This window comes from Oryctolagus cuniculus, chromosome 9, assembly GCF_964237555.1.
Source record: "Oryctolagus cuniculus chromosome 9, mOryCun1.1, whole genome shotgun sequence".
In the NCBI taxonomy this organism is placed as follows: Eukaryota; Metazoa; Chordata; class Mammalia; order Lagomorpha; family Leporidae; genus Oryctolagus; species Oryctolagus cuniculus.
This window is the reverse complement of record NC_091440.1, coordinates 31,137,705-31,157,768: the sequence shown is the minus strand read 5'-3', so window position 1 is coordinate 31,157,768 and position 20,064 is coordinate 31,137,705. Positions and strand designations below refer to the sequence as shown.

At 37.3% G+C, this 20,064-nt stretch overlaps 1 pseudogene; it reads right to left on the bottom strand.

Annotated features, from left to right (window-relative positions):
- LOC100345586 (large ribosomal subunit protein uL10 pseudogene) overlaps positions 1 to 13,228 on the bottom strand; it is a 190,063-nt pseudogene extending 176,835 nt beyond the window's left edge.
- Positions 13,229 to 20,064: the final 6,836 nt, after the last annotated feature.

The following is a 20,064-nucleotide window of genomic DNA, read 5'->3' as shown; positions in this document are numbered from 1 at the left end:
GAGAGAGAGAATGTGTGACTCTTGGAAGTTATCATCATTACTGAAATGGGAGAAAGGCAGGGCAGTGATCAGAAGCCCAGAAGAAAAACTGTGAGAGTTCCACACAGCAAAGATGAGTCATCCAACCAAAATACTAATAATGACTTTGCTGATCATAAGTAAAGGCAGCAAACACAACTAATTCTGTATTCAGTGTGAACTATTGAGAAAGAGTTGATTCAGTGGAAAATGCCTTATATTTTAAAGTCAATAATAGCAAAAAAATATAATATCTTAGATTTCAGAAAAAAGTACAATTCAAAAATTGGAGAAATGTAAAAATATGAAATTACTTTAGGCATTCTGTGAAACTATAAATGCTGCCTAGGAAAGAAGTTTCACAACATTGCCCAATACAAACATTAACAATTCATCTATGCTCCATGAAAGGAAACTATACTTTTGTATCCTCTGTATCATTTTCCGTTTTCCTATATTATCTGTTGCAGGGCAAAGGCCACTTTCTCCATCTAGTATTATTTCCCGTAATCTTTAATTCCATTTCAAATGCCACTTTTCCTTTTAAAAACTTTTTTTTTCAAACAAATTAGTTCATCTTACCTAAAATACCAACTGATCTCCATCTCCTATTATTCAAAGCCATGCTACACTCATTCTAATGAATAAATGTTCACTCATGCAATAAGAGTAGAAAGTCATCAACATTTTTAGCTAAAATACATACTTTGGAAAATTGTGCATGGATTTCAAAATATTTTTGCACCAAAATAAACTTATGGTGTAGACTTTTCACTACTTCCGTAGTATCCAGGGCAGATCCAGTTCTTGTTGCCATGGAGCTAGCTCTTTGTTTGTAAAAGGAAACACTAATCACATAACTGAAATCAACATTAGTGTGTGTTGTAATAGAAGCCCTTTGGAGCCTAAAGTAATTGAAGCAAGGAAAATGGGACGATCTCTGTAATTAACCAATATTGAGCAGAGAACTGATGGATCATGTAGTATGAGCCAAGTAAGGAACAAAAGGGAGTTTGCCAGGCACACAGGTCAGCAGATTGAGGCGCCAGGGGAGAGAGTGCCGCGGTGGAACAGTGGACGTTTCAGCAGAATGGCTGGCACACAGGACAAGAGGAGGAACAGAAGGTGCTCAGAAGAGAACGAAGCTCAACTCAAGACATGAGGGGCCCTCTTTTCCACCTGAGGAAATCAGACTTGATGCTAGGCCAATAGCAAGACTGAAGGATTTTTATGAAGAAGAATCGTATTCAAATCTGTGATTTATGGAGCTCATTCATGTCCTGTTGAGAATGATTGCTTTGGTTTTGTAGTTTACTTGTGAGGTTTTGTATGATAACATCTTCCATTATGTAAAGTGAAGAATTAGCAACAGGAGGGTGTGTATTTACCTGCTTTTCTATCCCTACCCATGCATTTAAAACATTATCAGTATAATACATCTTGTCAACATTGGCATTTTTGATTATTGTAAATTCCAGATAACAGAAAACTTATGATTTTAATCATTTTAGAACGCGAATCAGAGGAACCTTGCTTCTGACAACTGGCCTGTGGTTCCTCAGGCTCACCCACAGCAGGTGTGAAGATTTACCTTGTCAGGCCTCATATGGAAAGCTCCTCTCCCTGCAGTGGTGGTGTGCACACCAGTGCTCTGCTGACTCTGAAGGGAGCTGCACACAGGAACTGTGACTCCACGGCCAGCTGTGTACCTTTATTCTGGAGTCTTTTTATGGAGGCCCTTGACAGAGACCCTGTTCCACATGAAGAGAGGGGAAATTTGTAGGCTTGCTGTCTGCTTTGACTCAGTGCCCGATGTTTATCCACTTTAGCCCTCTGCTTTCCCTCTCTAGGACTCTCCCTGACTGCTATTACAAGAAACTGGGGGCTTTTGTTTGATTCTTTTGGCAATGAAATGACTTGATGTCGGTGCTGATTCTCCTAACCATCCCACAGCACTTTCCCTGGGTTAGCTTCTTGCTTGGACTATCTCAGGAAATGATTATATGCCTGCCACTTTTGTTTTGCCTTCTTTTTTTATTTTTTCTTTTTTTCTTTTTTGACAGGCAGAGTGGACAGTGAGAGAGAGAGACAGAGAGAAAGGTCTTCCTTTGCCGTTGGTTCACCCTCCAGTGGTCGCTGCGGCCGGCGCGCTGCAGCCAGCGCACTGCGCTGATCCGATGGCAGGAGACAGGTGCTTCTCTTGGTCTCCCATGGGGTGCAGGGCCCAAGGACTTGGGCCATCCTCCACTGCACTTCCTGGCCACAGCAGAGAGCTGGCCTGGAAGAGGGGCAACCGGGACAGAATCCGGCGCCCCGACCAGGACTAGAACCCGGTGTGCTGGCGCCTCTAGGCGGAGGATTAGACTAGTGAGCCACGGCGCCGGCCTGTTTTGCCTTCTTTTCACCAATTCTAATACCTGGAGTTTCCAGTAAGCTCCTGACTCAGTATGCAAACTTCACACTGTCTAGTCCCAGAACATTTTCATCACTCCAAAAGAATATGATAATAGAATAAGTATTCCAGATTCCTCATCACATATTTTCATTACTATACAATGTTATTTATTTTTAATTAAGTGAATGAGATTTTTAAAAAGATTACATTCAGGTCAGTGCTGTGGCATAGCAGGTAAGGCAGCCCCCATGAATGCGGGTTCGAGACCTAGTTGCTCCACTTCTAATCTGGCTCTTTGCTAAGGCCTGGGAAAGCAGTAGAAGGTGGCCCAAATCTTTGGGCCCCTGCACTCACCTGTGAGACCCGGAAGAAGCTCCTGGCTCCTGGAGCAGCTCTGGCCATTATGGCCAACTGGGGAGTGAACCAGTGGATGGAAGACCTCTCTCTCTCTCTCTCGGTCTCTCTCTCTCTCTCTGCCTCTCCTTCTCTCTGTTTAACTGTGACTTTCAAGCCAAATAAATAAATCTTTTAAAAAAGAAAGCACTACATCAAGGGCTACCTAAATATTGTAATGAGTTGCAAAAGGAAATATGTTGTGCTCCAACACTACAGCTGTATTCTGTCTTCTGGGCATATTTTACCTTCAATGTGGAGAGTAGAAAGTAGTATTATTACAAATTTCAAAGAAACATAAATCAGCAGAATCTGAAAACTAAAAAAAAAAATCTTCTAATATTTTGATTCTTTAATAATAGAAAGAGAATCTTTTCAATCAAAAATGTTTGAGACTTGGGGCCGGCACTCTGGCATAGTGGGTAAAGCCATCGTCTGCATTGCCGGCATCCCATATAGGCTTCTGTTTGAGTCCCTGCTGCTCCATTTAGGATCCAGCTCTCTTCTATGGCCTGGAAAAGCAGCAGAATATGGCCCAAGTGCTTAGACCCCTACACCCACGTGGGAGACCTGGAAGAAACCCCTTGCTCCTGGCTTTGGATTGGTGCAGCTCTGGCCATTGTGGCCATCTGCAGAGTGAACCAGCAGATGGAAGAACTCTCTCTCTTTCTCTCCCTCTTTCCCTCTCTGACTCTCTGTAACTCTGCTTTTCAAGTAAATAAATAAATCTTTAAAAAAAAGTAAGAGATTTTCTAAACCTGATACAAAGTTGAATCAGGTGATATCTATTTTCATTTCTAGTGATAAATATTTTTGTAATAATTTGTCTCTCCAAACAGAAATCTCTACAGGTAAACATTAAAAACAATATCACAGGAACAAAGCTATTGCAACATATTCCAAACTAATTTTATTTCATTTTTTTAAAATCTGGATGCATTTCTCTGTAACTCAATTAGTCTGTGTGGTGCCAAGAAACATAAACAGCAGTATGTCAACTAGAGAACTTAAGACATAAGTTGGTGACACAAATGACATTAGAAGTCTTGCATAGTGAAAAGCACAAAAAGAAATAATTAAAAGATTAATAACTGTGGGAAGAAACTACCAGTATTGTCACTGAGAGAACAATTAAGGAAGAGATGATGTTGCTAGAAAAAAAAAAGATACAGAATTATTGATTTATATTACTGCAGAGTATGTAGGGGATTGATTTTAAGGATATTTTTTTGAAAAAGGGAAGACTTTATCATTAGATGGGGCCAAATTTGTCAGCATGGCTACATTTCTTGGAGATTCTGCATTTAATATGCTAAATCTGTTCTAATAATTCCCTTGCTTTGTTGTTTATGATATGTGCTTTTTAAACTTTATTTTTTTAAATTATGAATATAAAGAGAACAGATTTCAATAACTTCATAGATACAATTCTAAGATGATAACTATACTTACCTCCCTCAATAACTCATCCTTCTTTCCTTCAGTCCTTCCTCCCTCCCTTCCTTCCTTCCTTTTTCTTTCATTTTTGCCATAAAGTAATTTCAATTAACTTTAGAAACAGAGGTGTAATGCACCACTAAACATAATGTTCAAAAAATAAAAAACAGAAAGACCATTGTTCTACAGGAGTATATACAAGGGCTAAAAACAATAATCCAATCAAGAGATGTGAGTCTCATTCTGATTTTTTTTTTTATATTCTCTATTAACCACCAATGGTTCCCAACGTTCAGTGAAGCTGAAAAACCAGAAGTTCTCTAACATAATATGGAAGGGAACATTCAAAAGTGTGGAAAAACTTTCAAGCTGTAATACATGTATTACATGCCATCTGTTCCCTCATCACACAGCATAAGAGAGCTGAGAGGACACCCTTTTCCCTAAAGCATAGATAATACATGGCTGAGTGCAAAAGACAGCATCACTGAAATGCCCTGTGGCCACATCCCCTGCAGGCTGGGAAAGATGGCAGAGAAACTTCCATTCAGATGAAGGGTCCTAGAATGACATAGGTCCAAGGAAACATGTATGGGCAAAGGAAGAAGAGATGTGTATATATTCCATATGGGCAGCAGAAACAAAGATATAACCGGAATGGTTTAACATTCATGGATCTTTTAATAGATGCCAATAAATTGCAACATCTTAACATTGAAGTGCATTGAAAATCTATTAAAGTATCACTTGATCTATGTAACAAACTCCTGATTTAGTAGATTGAAACCATCACAGTCAAGTGCGTAGCCAAAGCCTCTGATTTAGCTTGCTGTTTGGTTGAAAAAGATGTCATAGTTCTTTAAAAAGAAAAGAAATTATAAATCTTTCTCCAAAAAGACTTCCAGTCTTTTCTGTTTTTACTGTGCCCAAGAGGAAAGAAAGCTTTGGTAGATTTCTAGACATCAACCATGATTTTACAATAGGACTTGGAGTCCAAAAATTTCATTACAGCCCGTGCGTCAAACTGAAGGTTATGGAAGTCAGTTCAGAAGGTAGCTTTGATCTAAGTTTGTCTTCTAATGTGCTCAGTACATCTGTATATGTATCTTACAGTCATGTACTCAGTTCTGATAGAATATTTAAATATAGAAACTGATAGACTATTATTATGAGATGAACTAAGTGGAAGCCACTGAAAAATGTATTTCCCTGCTAGTACAGTAAACCAAAAGCAATGTGATTTCCCCCAGCAATTGTGAATTAGTACCATAACCAAAGACCTCAAAAGTGCAGGGCTAGCAGTTCCTATTGTAATTTTATATAAATTACTCCTTTTCCATACTATTGGCAAACAGATCTTGAGGAATGACTGAAAAACAAAAACATAATAGAGGGAGACTTAAATTGTTCCACTTTTCCAGTTGCAACAAAAATAATAAGCCAAAGTCTTCCCTGTAACACGCAATTCAGTTATTAATTTAGCAAACAATTTTTCTAGATCATGAGTGGTATAACATGAAGTGTGTTCCCCCAAAATTTATCTATGAATTCCTAATCCCCAGTATTTCAACATGTGAGTTTATTGGGAAATAGGATATTTGAAGATGTAGTTAGTGAAGATGAGGTCATGGGTGAGAGATTTGCATAGCAGTTAAGAGTTTGATTGGAATGAATGTATACTATATTTGTGTGTCTGGTTCTAGTCCCAGCTATGCTTCTGATCCAGCTTTCTATTAATGCACACCTTGGGATGCAAAAATGTCATGGCTTAAGGACTTGAGGCCCTGTTGCCTATATGGGAGATCTGGATGGGGTTCTGGGCTCCTGGCTTCAGTCTGGCTTGGCCACCGCTGTTGTGGGCATTTGCGCGTGAACCAGAAGATTTAAACATTCTTTATACCTCTAACTTTCATATAAAAATGAAAATAAATAAATAAAAATGCAAAAATAATTTTAAGTTAAGTCATTAGGACCAGAACCTTAAGCTCCTATTTCAACATGGTCAGAACCCTTATAAAATGAGGAAATTTGGAGACAGTCACATATGGAGGGAGAACATCATGTGAAGATTGGAATCATGCTGCAGCAAACCCAGGAACTAATAGAAACTGGGAAAGAAGCCTGGAAAACTCCACATGCTCTCAGATGGTGCATGACCTGAAAAAACCTGTATTTCCAGCCTCAAGAATGAGGAGATCAGTTTTTGTTGTTTAAGTCATCAAGTTAGTGAGGTCTTTAAGAGTTATGGGAAACTAACTCAAGGGCTCTGTAATATTTTTCTTCTGTGTGTGTGCTTATGTGACCGTAAGTTTCTAAACACCATAGAGTATATATTCTAGGCTTTCAGGGCCATTTTGTGCCCCAATGCAATCACTTTGCTCTATTGTTATAGCACAAAATCAGCCATAAACAGATAGTAAATTAAGGAGTGAATGGCAAGGTTCCAATAAAATTTTAAAATAAACCAACTAAGACAGTGGGTCAGACATGTCTTTTCTCCTCTGGCAGTAACAGCTGCACATTCTTGTAGTCTTACCTCAAGCTGACGTCAACCTCTAGCTCTCCACCACGTTGCAGTCTACATGTTAGATCTTTATCATCTTGGCATCAAGCTTCCTACTGCATGCCTGCTGTCCTGCTAATTGGATCTCATTACAGAGTGGCAACTACTTTCTATCCCTTAATGTGTTCCAATGAGATAAAACATACTCCCTCTGCCATATACTCTAACATTAAGGATCCTTGAAGTATATTAAAAATACATAAACTGCTAAGGCAGAGAGGATTTCAAATAGTGAATTGGTTGTACACATATCAAAGTTAGAAATTCCGAAGAGGACCCTGAGGTAACAGAAATAGTATTAATTTCCAGAGGCAGCTGCCATGTTTAGGTTGAGGGAATAAAAATGGTGGGATACCATACTGTAAAAATGGACTTGTCTCAGTATGTCTGGGCTGGTAGAACAAAATGCAGTAAAAAAGGCAGCTTATTAAAGAAAAAAAAAAAACCTTCTTTCTCACAATTCTGGAGCTGGGAAGCCCAAGACAAGCAGAGGCAGGTTTGATGTCTGCTGACTGCTTGCTTCCTGCTCCGTAGATGTTGCCTTCTTGCTGCCTCCTCACACGGCAGAAGCATCATGGCAGCTCTCTGGGATCTTTATGAGGGTGCTGATCTCATTCATTACAGTGCTGCCCTCACTATCCAATCCCTCCTGAGGGACTCCTCTCCTGATGTAATTACACTGGAAATCAAGTTTCATTGTAACAAATTTGGGGGAGATACATGGCACACAAACATATGGTTGTTATGCTGTGTGATGAGACCCTAAGGGACACACCACATATCTGGTGCTCTCATCTCTGAGAACTTCACAGGACTGTTGGTGCTTATGCTGGATCTGGTGTTCAAGGAGCAGAGCAACATGGCTGGCATGGTAAGTGCTTCCCTGGACCTTGCCCTGGCTCTTACTACCAACACATAAAGAAACTGTTAGATGGGCTCTGCAACTGATGTGATACTTAGACTGAAGACACAAGATTCTTCTCTTCCCTTATCCTCAACCGTCAGATTCACAGAAGAAGGTAGCACACAATGTTTGCAAACTGAATCACAGAGTGTCAAGGTAGAAGAGAAGCATTAGGCTTGACAGAAAATCACTCACTAAGGAACAAGCATAATAATCATAATGAATTTTTCCTTCACTTTTTTATGATTTATTTATGTGAAAGAGTTACAGAGAAGGAGGCAGAGACAGAGAGATAGGTCTTCCATCTGCTGGTACACTCCCCAAATAGTTGCAAAAGCCAAGGAGGGGCCAGGATGAAGCCAGGAGCCAGGAGTTTCCTCCAAGTTTCCAATATGGGTGCAGCAGACCAACGACTTGGGCCTTCACCCATTGCTTTCCCAAGCAATTATCGGAGAGCTGGATCAGAAATGGAGCAGCAGAGCCTCAAAACCTGCACTCATATGGGAAACCAGTGTCATAGGAGGCACCTTAACCCACCATGTCACAATACTGACCCCACTTTCAAATATCTTAATTCAGTTCCAGATCCTGATGTGAATGAGAGTTTATGCAAAGCTAGAGAAAAATACTTGTATAACTACATTATTTTCTGAGTATGCATAATTTGCAAGACACAGAGTAGCATTGTGAAAGACAAATACTAGGCTTGTTTGTTTTTGTAGCTTGACAAAGGATAACAAAATAAAACAATGTTCATTCTGGCTCTTGGCTGTAATGTTGCTTTGTGGACAGGCTGGAAAACGTATTGCCAGATGCAAAGGCACAGGAACAGTTTTTGAACTTATCAGCTTGGAACAGGCATTCGGAAGAGATTTCCATTAAATATGTCATTATGCTTGAGAAAATTCAAAAGTAAGTAGTGTGGAGAAACACTTAACTCTTTGTTTATCTGGCATCAAAGTGTAACTAAAACAAACTAACATTCAGCAAGGAATTAAGAATTCATCAACATTAAGGAAATATTTTGCAAATGTATATTCTCCAAAATTTTATACTTTTGTTATGCTTTGTGCAGCTATAAAAACAAACGAACCTAGTATTTGTCTTTCACCATTCTACTCTGCACCTGTTATAATGCTGTTAAGGATATTTAGAAAATATCTAAGAATTTTATTGCAAGCTAAAAGTAAAAGTAAAAACAACAGCAACAACAAAACATAGAATGGATAATGTGCAGCACTGTGTAGAAATAAATGTAAAAAGGCTTGTCACCAAAAGAAACATAATACCTATACATATTGTATTCATTTCACTATAATTAATAAAGTTGACAATTACTAAGGAAACTCAAAATAACCTTAGTGAAGGTAGCATTTTGGCTTCTGCCATTTGCCTCTCTCTGTACTTTATGTTCCAGAATTTCAATTATAAATATAAGGCAAGTTTTTCCAATTCATGCTACTATAGTTGAATTCTGTGGTCTAGATTCTTAAACACAGGATACACGAAAACAAATACATGGACAAATATATGAATTCATATTAACAAATAAAAACTGTATACATTTTATTAACTAAATGATAAACGTATACTGGAGGCAATGAAATCTATAGTTATAGATACAATTTTGACTTTATTGCTAATATGTTTCATGAAATTTTTAATGCTAGTTTGTATTAGAAATTAGTTTTTTTCTTCTATGCTTGGCTCCTCCTGGTTCTGTGTATCTTGTAACTCTTATAGGATTCTTCCTTCCTGGTGTCCCAAATCCTTATCTCATTATAATCTTTATTATTATAATGACATTTTTTGTTCCTTTGGCACTTTTTGTTCTTTTTTAAAAAAGTGATTTGCATTTCTTTGGGAACTTGCTTAATATTCCACTTTAATATTTTCTTTTTTCAATGGTCATTTCTTTAAAAAGCATTGTTTCCCTTTAGGAAAGTCTAAAAATGCTGGTTTGGGTATTGTGTATGATGATTGCACCCACTCCAGTGTCACCCTGGTGTCCTCTTGGTGGTGAACCTTTGCTGTCTCTGCAGATACACGTGGAAGAATCCAGGAATCTTTTTTTTTTTTTTTTGAGAGTCACATCTTGAATAAAATAAGAATTGGACACAACTCTTCTAGAGGATGCAGAACAATGAGAGAGAGAAGGTAGAGTCAATTCTGAAGAACAAGGGGAAAACTACATTTCTACATATGTGAAAAAAATGTGAGTAATAAAAGAAATTCTATGATTTGTAAGCCTGACATTTTATAAATATAATTTATTTAGAGTCAATTCATAACCAGCTGTTTTGAATGTGATCTATTCATTTAGAGCAGTAAATTTTGACTCATTTTCAAAGTTAGTCAATATGTGCAAAACTCCAGAGTTAAGATATTGTTCATGTTAATTCAGCTACTCAGAAACATCAACTCTAATAGTCCCAACATGGATACTATGACTTCAGATACCACATCCTCATACACAGGCATTTGCAATCCTCATTGGAGGATTATGAGAACAGTGCAAGTGCTGCCAGTCCTGGAATCCCCACAGCTAATTTACTCTTAGTATTCATAATTGGTTTACATCCCCTGCCAAAAGGAAGACTGTAAACTATGTTTTTAGAGTTAAACATTCACTTTCCCCTGTAATCATTTTTTTTAGTTGCGAGAGGAAAGTAAAAAAAAAAAATTTAAAAAGGATTCAGAGTAGGTACCATAAAATAACAAACACATCCATATACTACTGAAAAAAGCAAAGAAGTAGAAACACTGAACTCCACTCCTACGTGACATCAGTTGACTATAGCTGGGAGCATCTTCTATCCACCAGATGTTTCACTGATTTTATTGATTGTAGATCTTTAGGAATTTTGATTATGACTCCTGAATTATAGCATAAACCATAGATTTGACTATCTGCCCTAGGACATATAATGGTTATATGGGATAAATGCAAGTGTACTTTAAAATATTCTTGGGAAATGATGGATTTTTTTAAATTGCCTCAAAATAAATTTATCTTCTAATTCCATTTCCTATGAATTTTATTTAAAAAGAGATTTATATATTTGAAAGGCAATGTTACACACAGAGAGAAGGACAGACAGAAAGAAAAGTCTTCCATTTGATGGTTCATTCCTCAAATGGAAGTAATGGCTGGAGCTGGGCCAATCTGAAACCAGGAGCCAAGAGCTAGCTTCTGATCTCTCATCTGGGTGCAGGGACTCAAGCATGTGGGCAATTTTCCACTGCTTTCTCCCTTCATTAGCAGGGAGCTGGATCAAAAGCGGAGCAGCCAGACCCTAACCTGCACCCATATGGGATGCCAGTGCCCCAGGTGGAGGCTTACTCTACTGTGCCACGATGCTGTCCCCCACCATGAAATTTTTGAAGTACCTTCAGGAGTGCAGTCATCTATTGGGTTGGTAGCTTGCAAATTTTCTCAAATTTCCTTTCATTGTACTGCCATCTTCAGTTTCTTTTATTTATTTATTTATTTATTTTATTTAAGGTGGACAATTCAGCAATATAATGATACTTTCCACCCTACCCACCCTCCTGTACAAGCTTCCACCCTTCCTCCTCTTCCTCTTTTATTCCTTCTCTTCATTGTTTTAAAGATTTATTTATTTACTTGAAAGTCATAGTTACACAGAGAAAGGAGAGGCAGAGAGAGAAAGAGGTCTTCCATCCACTGGTTCACTCCCCAGGTGGCCGCAATGGTTGGAGCTGTGACAATCTGAAGCCAGGAGCCAGGAATTTCTTCTGGTCTCCCACACAGGTGCAGGGGCCTAAGGACTTGGGCCATCTTCTACTGCCATAGCAGCAAGCTAGATCTGAAGAGGAGCAGCCGAGATTCAAACCAGCCCCCACATGGGATGCCGGCACTGAAGGCAGTGGCTTTACCCATTACACCAGAGTGCCTGCCCCTCCTCTTTTAATTTTTACACTGATCTTCATATTCATGATTAACCCTATACTAAGTAAAGATTTCAAAAAATATCAAGAAAAAAAAAAAACACACTGTCCCTCAGCAATAGAGACAAAGGTCAAAGGTTTTAAACAATCATCAAATCTCAAAGTGTTAATTTTATTCCTGTACCTTACAATTTTTGGTATTCAGGGGAAATATATGGTATTTATCTTTTGGGGACTATCTTATTTCACTAAGTTTAATGGTTTCCAGTTGCATCCATTTTGTTGCAAAAGACAGGATTTCATTCTTTTTTACAACTGTGTACCATTTCATAGTGTATATATGCCATAGTTTTATTATCCAATCAATAGTTGATAGACATCTGCATTGATTTCATATCTTTGCTATTGTGAATTGGGCTGTGATAAACATGTGGTACAGATCTTTCTTTCATATGCTGATTTTATTTCATTTGGGTAAAGTCCCAGGAATGGGATTGCTGGGTTCTAGGGTCATATTGAAGTAGGCAGGCATACAGGTTAAAATTGGTCAGATTTGTGAACTGGAAGACCACGCCCCTGTGTGACCTCATGTTCCTACCTGATGCCTTTGCCACGCCCCTGTGTGGCCTCATCCTCCTACCTGGCCACACCAGGGTGCCTGCCAGCCAATCAGGTTAATTAGCCACTCCCCTTTGGAGTGGGTTAAAAGCCTAGGGCACAGTATGCCCGGGGCCTGCTCTTCTTCCCTGGCCTCTTGCCAGGACAGGGCTTGTTGTAGCCCTATGCCTCCAGGGTGCATGGCCTTCCGGCCACATGCTCTAGGCTTCCTGGCCTAGATGCTCTTCCACGTGGCTGGTTCGTGGTGCTTGGTATGAACCCCTATTCACCTCTCTCCCCTAAATGAAGCTCTCACTCTCCTATGCATCTTTCTCACTAAATAAAGCTTAAAACATACCATGCTGCCTCGTTTATCTGTGCCGGTATTTAGAATTCTCTAAATATTAGGCAAGAACCCTCTCGGGCTTATTAATATTGGGGATTTAGTAATAAGCCTGTGGTGAAATCGTAAGGCACCCCGAATTCCAGTAGCGCATGTGGCACCCAGGATAGCATTTCTAGGAAACTTTAAGGGGCCACATTTCAGGGTAAATTTTAGGGGGTCTTTTCCAATTTCAATATGATATATCTACTTTCAGTTTCCTGAAGTATCTCCATACTGTCTTCCAAAATCAAAAGAGGAACTTCAAATGGCCAACAGACAAATGAAAAAATGTTCAGGATCATTAGCCATCATGGAAATGCAGATAAAAACCACAATGGGCTTTCACTTCACTCCAGTTAGAGGGGCTTTCATTCAGAATCAACAAACAAATGCTGGCGAGAATGTGTGTGTGGGGGAGAGATAACCTAATCCACTGTTGGTGGGAACATAAGCTAATACATCCTCAGTTCCTTTAATTACCATTTGCCTTTCACTTACATCTTCTACATTTTCTACTCCCCAATCTTACCTTCTTGTTTTGATCAGATCCATTTTTTTCTGATCCCCTGCTTTAGCTTCCACAATATCTACATCTACTCCTTTTTCTTCTCTTCTCATGTACATCTTGTGCCCTCAACCTTTATTTATTTACTTATTTACTATAAGCTTTCATTTCTCCATTTTATCCAATTTTGCATCTCTCTAGCGTGTGATATGTAGAAGCTCCTCTTTCTGTTTATATAGTATAATTCATTGATTCTCTAATTTCGTTTCCTCATTTTTTACAGCTTATTGTTTGCTTCCCGGTATTTCATAGCTGACTTTTGTTTTTCTTGCACCATTTAAAGTCCACAGGCTGCAGCTTTTCTTTTTTTTTATTTATTTGACAGGTAGAGATATAGATAGTGAGAGACAGAGACAGAGAGAAAGGTCTTTCTTCTGTTGGTTCACCCCCAAAATGGCTGCTATGGCCAGCGCTGCACCTATCCGAAGCCTGGAGCCAGGTGCTTCCTCCTGGTCTCCCATGCGAGTGCAGGAGCCCACGCACCTGGGCCATCCTCTACTGCCCTTACAGGACCGTAGCAGAGAGCTGGACTGGAAGAGGAGCAACCAGGACTAGAACCCGGCGCCCATATGGGATGCCGGCACCACAGGTGGAGGATTAACCAAGTGAGCCAAGGCGCCAGCCCCAGGCTGCAGCTTTTCATAATTTTCTTTATTCAATTCTTATGTTTACCTCTAATTGAAATTGACATGAATTTTACAATATAAAGTTTTTAAATATTTAACACCTTATGTTAATAATTAAAGAATAACCACATTATTCACACTTGTGCAGCATCTAGTATGCGTAGACTGCTCTTGAACTCACCCTTGATGGAAAAAACGTGATCTCACCAGTGTAGTATTTCATTATGGGTATATGGAATGGCTTGCTTCAAATATAACTTTCTTATAGTATTGAAAAAGTATTGAGAAGGTAAGATGAGAATGATAATGGCAAGATAAACAAGGACACTGAGAGAAGACATAGATGGATGGTAGAATGATTAATGTTGTATCTACAGAGTACAGGTGTTTGGTTCTTGAACAAGTGGTCAGAAAACAAATTGAATATTTATTTTTCCTGACAAAGAGATTAAATGTGGTTGATCATAGCTTTATAAATGAAGCGTTGAGTAAACTGCTGCACTGATTGATTTCTTGGTATTTGCTAATACTTAACATTAACATTCTGTAGAGAATTCTCTTGTTTCCTGAAAATGTGAATTAACTTTAATTAATTGGATTAATAAAGACATTACAAAATAACTGTGATACTTTTATTAACAACAACATTTAATCTAACCGGATGAATGATGGTATATGGTTAAAACTTTCTCCACACTGAATTGACAAAGCTTTTAAGAACATTCACCAGAAGTTGGTAGTATAAATAATCATAGAGTGGGCTCTAATTCCGAGTCTACCACAACACCACATTATTGTTATTGCTGGTTGTAAAGCAAGGAGCCAGATTTATTCAATCAAATTGGTTTAAAGTATGCTTAATCATACATAAAGCATATCACACACTAGAGGGATACAAAATTGGATAAAATGGAGAAGGTTAACACATTCTGGTAATGTGGTATTAAAATTAGTGATAAAGATTATGAAGGGAACAAACTAGATCGATTGAGACAAAATTTTGTGAGTTGTCAGAGCTTTTATTGAAGCTGCATTGAAAAAGTATTATGTATTGAGAGATCAGAGCCAGTTCTATAACAAATGAGAGGAGCATTTTGTTCCTAGCCAGGTGATTGGATCATTACCACACTCAGTGAGCTACCATATATCATTTTTACTTATATCATCATTAGACAGAATCATATGTGTCTTTTTCCAATATACATTTCTTGAAAATCTGTAATAAATGGTATTTTCAGCTTTTGTTGATGTGAATGCATGTTAAGAGAGGATTTTCCTGTTGCATCAAAAATGGTAATACATGTGGTGAAAACAAAGTGGCTTAAACATCTCACATTCAAAACAATACTTAAAGTAATTATGATACCCTTTCTGGGACTTAAAATTTTTTTCTTAACCACTGAGTCTACCTATTTTTCCAGGGTCTCTAACCAAAAGCCTGAGTCAAAAGTAAGAGTGATTGATCATGGGTTGTCAATACAGGTTTGAGTGATTACCTTCCCAAACACCTACAAATAAAACAAAAGATGAGGGTAAGTTAGGCTTAAAGTAAAGATTTTAGAGATTGAGAAACATTTCGGGTCAGAAGCCAATACAACAAGGTTTAGAGTGATCACTTCATTTTAGAGTTGCAACCAGGGTAGATCTCCTTAAGCAAATCCTTTCTTCCCACCACAGGACCTCTGCAGAAATCACACCATTTCTATCTGCTATCAGACAGGGAAATGGTCAACCAAGAGTAAACAATGACATCACCATTTCCTTCTCTTTCCTGTGTACCTAACTTTGCTAAGGATAAAAGATCCAGAGTTAAACTGATTAACAAGAATTATATTAAGATTTGAAATGAGTCCAAAAGTTGTGATATTTTCTGCTGTGTCATTTTATCCGTTAGAACCCTCAGGAAAAAAAAAGTGATGTAATACTCAATGAAGTAAAATGTCAGCAGTAATTAATAAATGGACAATTAAAAAGAAGTAGACAAATTAGTTTAAAAAGACATAGAGTGTATTGTACTCTTTCAGGTTAACAATGGCAGGACTGCTACTACCTCAAGCATACAGGAAAGAGGGAGGGTAGGAGGGGCTACTGAGATTCCAAGAAGTCATGTGGAGCAGTCATGCTAAGAGCAGCTGTGAGTTTAACTTCACAGATGGACTGAATAATAAATGCATTGAGTTTATTGACCTCCTGCTTCCTTCAGATCTCCTCTCTTGCTTTTCTTCTGGCCAGCCAGATTAGACACCAGAAGTCAAGAATTATTGTTACATAGTCCAGAACTATCAACTACCTACAAAAGAAATCAGTGTGCAAAAAAGGGCAGAGAACAGATTTGAAGAGACAAGAATGGTATTTTCGGAGCATTAAAGAAAGGGAATTGAACTTTCAGTAGATCACAATTGAAATAAATGATTGCAGAAAGATACGGTTTCATCCCATGAAGTTCAAACTATGCATTGCATTTAAACTTAGATTTACCAGAATTAAAACCCCTAAAATTTTTAATGATATTAGTTTAATAGAACTCCCAGGATGTTTTTGTCATTTTTAGATTCAACTTAAAATAGAAATAATCAGGTATTTTTAGGGTTAGAAAGAATGATTATTTTAATCTAATAAAGAATATAAACTCTTATTTACAAGACAAGCTTTGCAGACTTTTTTAGAGACATAGGAAGAGATATGTAATAATGGTAGAAATGAAAATGACTTTTCCAAAAGAAAATTGTGTTTGGTTCTTACCACTGTAATTTAATAGCTGGACATCATTAAATCATGCCCCTTTGGATTCTCAATTTCTTCCTTAATTAAACATTAGCCATTAACAGATTTTCTCTGAAGACTGATTGAGACATAATAATATACATATTATTATTGTTTTTTTAAATTTCATTTAATGAATATAAATTTCCAAAGTACAGCTTATGGATTACAATTGCTTTCCCTCCATACCTTCCCTCCCACCCGCAACCCTCCCCTTTCCCGCTGCCTCTCCCCTTCCATTCACATCAAGATTCATTTTCGATTCTCTTTATATACAGAAGATCAGCTTAGTATATATTAAGTAAAGATTTCAACAGTTTGCACCCACATAGAAACACAAAGTGAAAAATACTGTTTGAGTACTAGTTATAGCATTAAATCACAATGTACAGCACATTAAGGACAGAGATCCTACATTTTTAACTGGCGTTTGACTCACCTGTAATACTGATTTAAAGAAGTTAAATATATTTTAAAGAGAATAAAAAGAAAATGTGTTGGAGTAGTGTTGAACACACTGATTATGAGTGCTTCAACTTGTTTTGAACTTTCAAGAAAAATTGACCTTTATGATCTGATGAGAAAAAAAGTCAATTAGTGTCTGTAAGTGGATATTGAAATTTTAAAAGTATTGTGGCCAACATTGTGACATAGCAGGTAAAGCAGCTGCTTGTGACACTGTTAACCCATATGGATGCTGGTTCCAGTCCTGGCTGCTCCACTTCCAAACCAGCTCCCTGATAGTATGCCTGAGGTAGCAATGAAGAGGGCCCAAGTCCTTGGGCCCCTGCACCTATGTGGGGGACCCGGAAGAAGTTCCTGGCTCCTACCTTTGGATTGGCTCAGCTCCAGCCACTGTGAACCAGAGGATGGAAGACCTATCTCTCTCTATCTCCACATCTCTCTGTAATTCTGTCTTTCAAATAAGTAAAATAAATATTTTAAAAAAGAGAATGAATGAATGTTTCTGAGGACATTTTGCTACTGAGACAAATAGCTGGATAGCTCAAATACTCAAATAGGCATACTAACTAACAAACTCACAGTGAGTATTTCCACTCAGTGATTCACCCCACAAATGCCTGAAATGGCCAGGACTGGGCTGGAGCAAAGCAGGAGCTGGGAATTTAATCTGGGTCTCCTATATGTGTGGCAAAATCCCAATCACATGCCTATTGCATTTCCAGGAAATGTTTTAGGAAACTGGTCTGGGTATTGAATCCAGATACTCTATTAAGATACAAACGTGTGTTTTAAAAAGTTTTTTTTTTTTTTTATTTGAAAGGCAGAGCAACAGAGAGAGATAAGAGCAGGCAGAGAAAGATGGAGACAGAGACAGAGAAAGAGAAACAGAGATTTTCCATCCTCCGCCCAACTACCCGAATGGCTGCAACATTCATGGTAGAGTAGGCTAAAGCCAAGAGTGCCATCATCATCTCCCACATGAATGGAAAGGGCTCCGATAATTGTACAGTCTTCTGTTGCATTCCTAGATGTATGGGCAGGATTTTGGATCAGAAGAAGAGTAGCCAAAACTCAAACTGCCACTCAGATATGGAATTCTGACATCACAAGCAGCAGTTTGTCCCACTGTATCACAATATTGACCTCTTGGAAAAGTTTTGTAATTACACTAATACAAAGGCAGCATTAGTCGTTGTGTCTAAAATTAACAAATGAGCCATACTGTTACATCAACACCATTTCCTTCAGCACCTAGTGGCACCAATCTGACGTGAAGAATACTCCCTAAAAATTTTCAAATCATCATTTTTTCATGTATCTAAAAAGGGCTCAACTCATTTCCTTAATATTAATTTTAAAACATATTTGATGAAAAGATAACTATCAGGGAGGCTGCTTTCCTAAAATAATGGCCTGAGGTAAAAGAAATATTTTTTTCTCATCTTACAGTATGGAAGACACTCATAGATTGATTTGTAAGTTATATTAGTCCTTACCAGATATATGAAAGAGAAGTCCTAAAACAGTTTTTCATATAAATATTAACAATGATTGATAATAATTAATAATAAGATTTCTTGTACCTAATTAATAACTTATAATGAGTTTTTGGCTTCAGATATGAAAAAGCCCTATAAAACAACCCTTTATATCACCACATTTGTATGTCTAGTCATGTTTGTGACAATAAAACAATAAGTGGAATATGTTTTGCAACAATTCAAAATTTTAGAAATCAAATAAATATATTCTTCTAGACCAATAACTTGCTTTGAGAAAGTGAAAGGCCTGAAATTTTCCTTGGGTGACTAGACTGACTGATAAGAACCAGGATAAATCAGAAGTATTGTTTCTTCCTGGAATAAAATGGTAGAACATCAAAACTCAGAGCACAGATAAACAGATAAAATTCAAAATATTATGACTCACAAAATAGTCTTCTGCTATAACTTTCAAATAAACAATGTTGAAAGCAATAATCTTGGGCAAAATGTTGAAAAAATTGGTCTCACCATATTGGGAGGAAGACTAACACTGACTTTTTTAAAGAATAGGAAATGACTTGTTTTTAATTACATTAAAGACAATAAAAATAAATGAGACAAGCTTAAAATCTAATTATCTATGTATATAATTCTCATTCTAAAAATATTAAATCATGTGCTATACAATATTCTTAATCTTTTGTCTATTATTTCATAAGATCAAATATATTCTCTAAGGCATTGCTTATGACTTCTTTAGTCATCCCCCAAGTGATTAAGAGAAAATTTTCCACCTAAATTCATTCCCTCTGAAGGGAAATTAAAATATTTAAAATTAAAAAAATCAGTGGGAGCCTATTTTATGTGTGTTCTTAGTGAGAACAATGTCCTACGTAGTCATAGTACTGCTTTCTATTCTGAACTATTTTCTTTTACCAAGACAATGTCAGCTCTAACCGCTTGTATTCTACCATTAACTGAGACCTCTTCAATATAGACTTTTGCAATTTTCTTAATTCCTTTTTGGGATAAATGAGGACTATTTTAAAAGTATTGATGTGAGACTTTGTTCTGTCTGTGATTTGTTAATTTACTCATTCATTTAACTTGGTTTAGTAAATGTTTAAAAGAAGCAAGGCTAATCATTATTCCCTACACAGACAATGTCATTCCTGACTTGTAAAGCAGTTCAAAGCATGCACTGTATAATGAATATAGCCCATTCAATTCTGACATAAAACTAAGACTTAATCTTGTCAAGTTTAAAAGCACAAAACAAATTTTATGTATGTTTATTAATCTACTTATCAATTAAATTCTGTTCCTTTCTATTTTTAGATAGTATAATTAATGTGGGATTGAAAACGCCAGAATGAGGTTTAATTTCTATTTTATCATTGTGATTCAAGATTAGGATTTGGGAAACTAAATGTTTTATTAATCTATGAACCATTCCTAAAATATAGTCTTATTTTTGCCTTTATTAAATTCAGAAGAAAGGAATAATTCAAACATGTTTCTTTTTTAATCAAGATTTCTTTTCTCTAATGGAGCAAA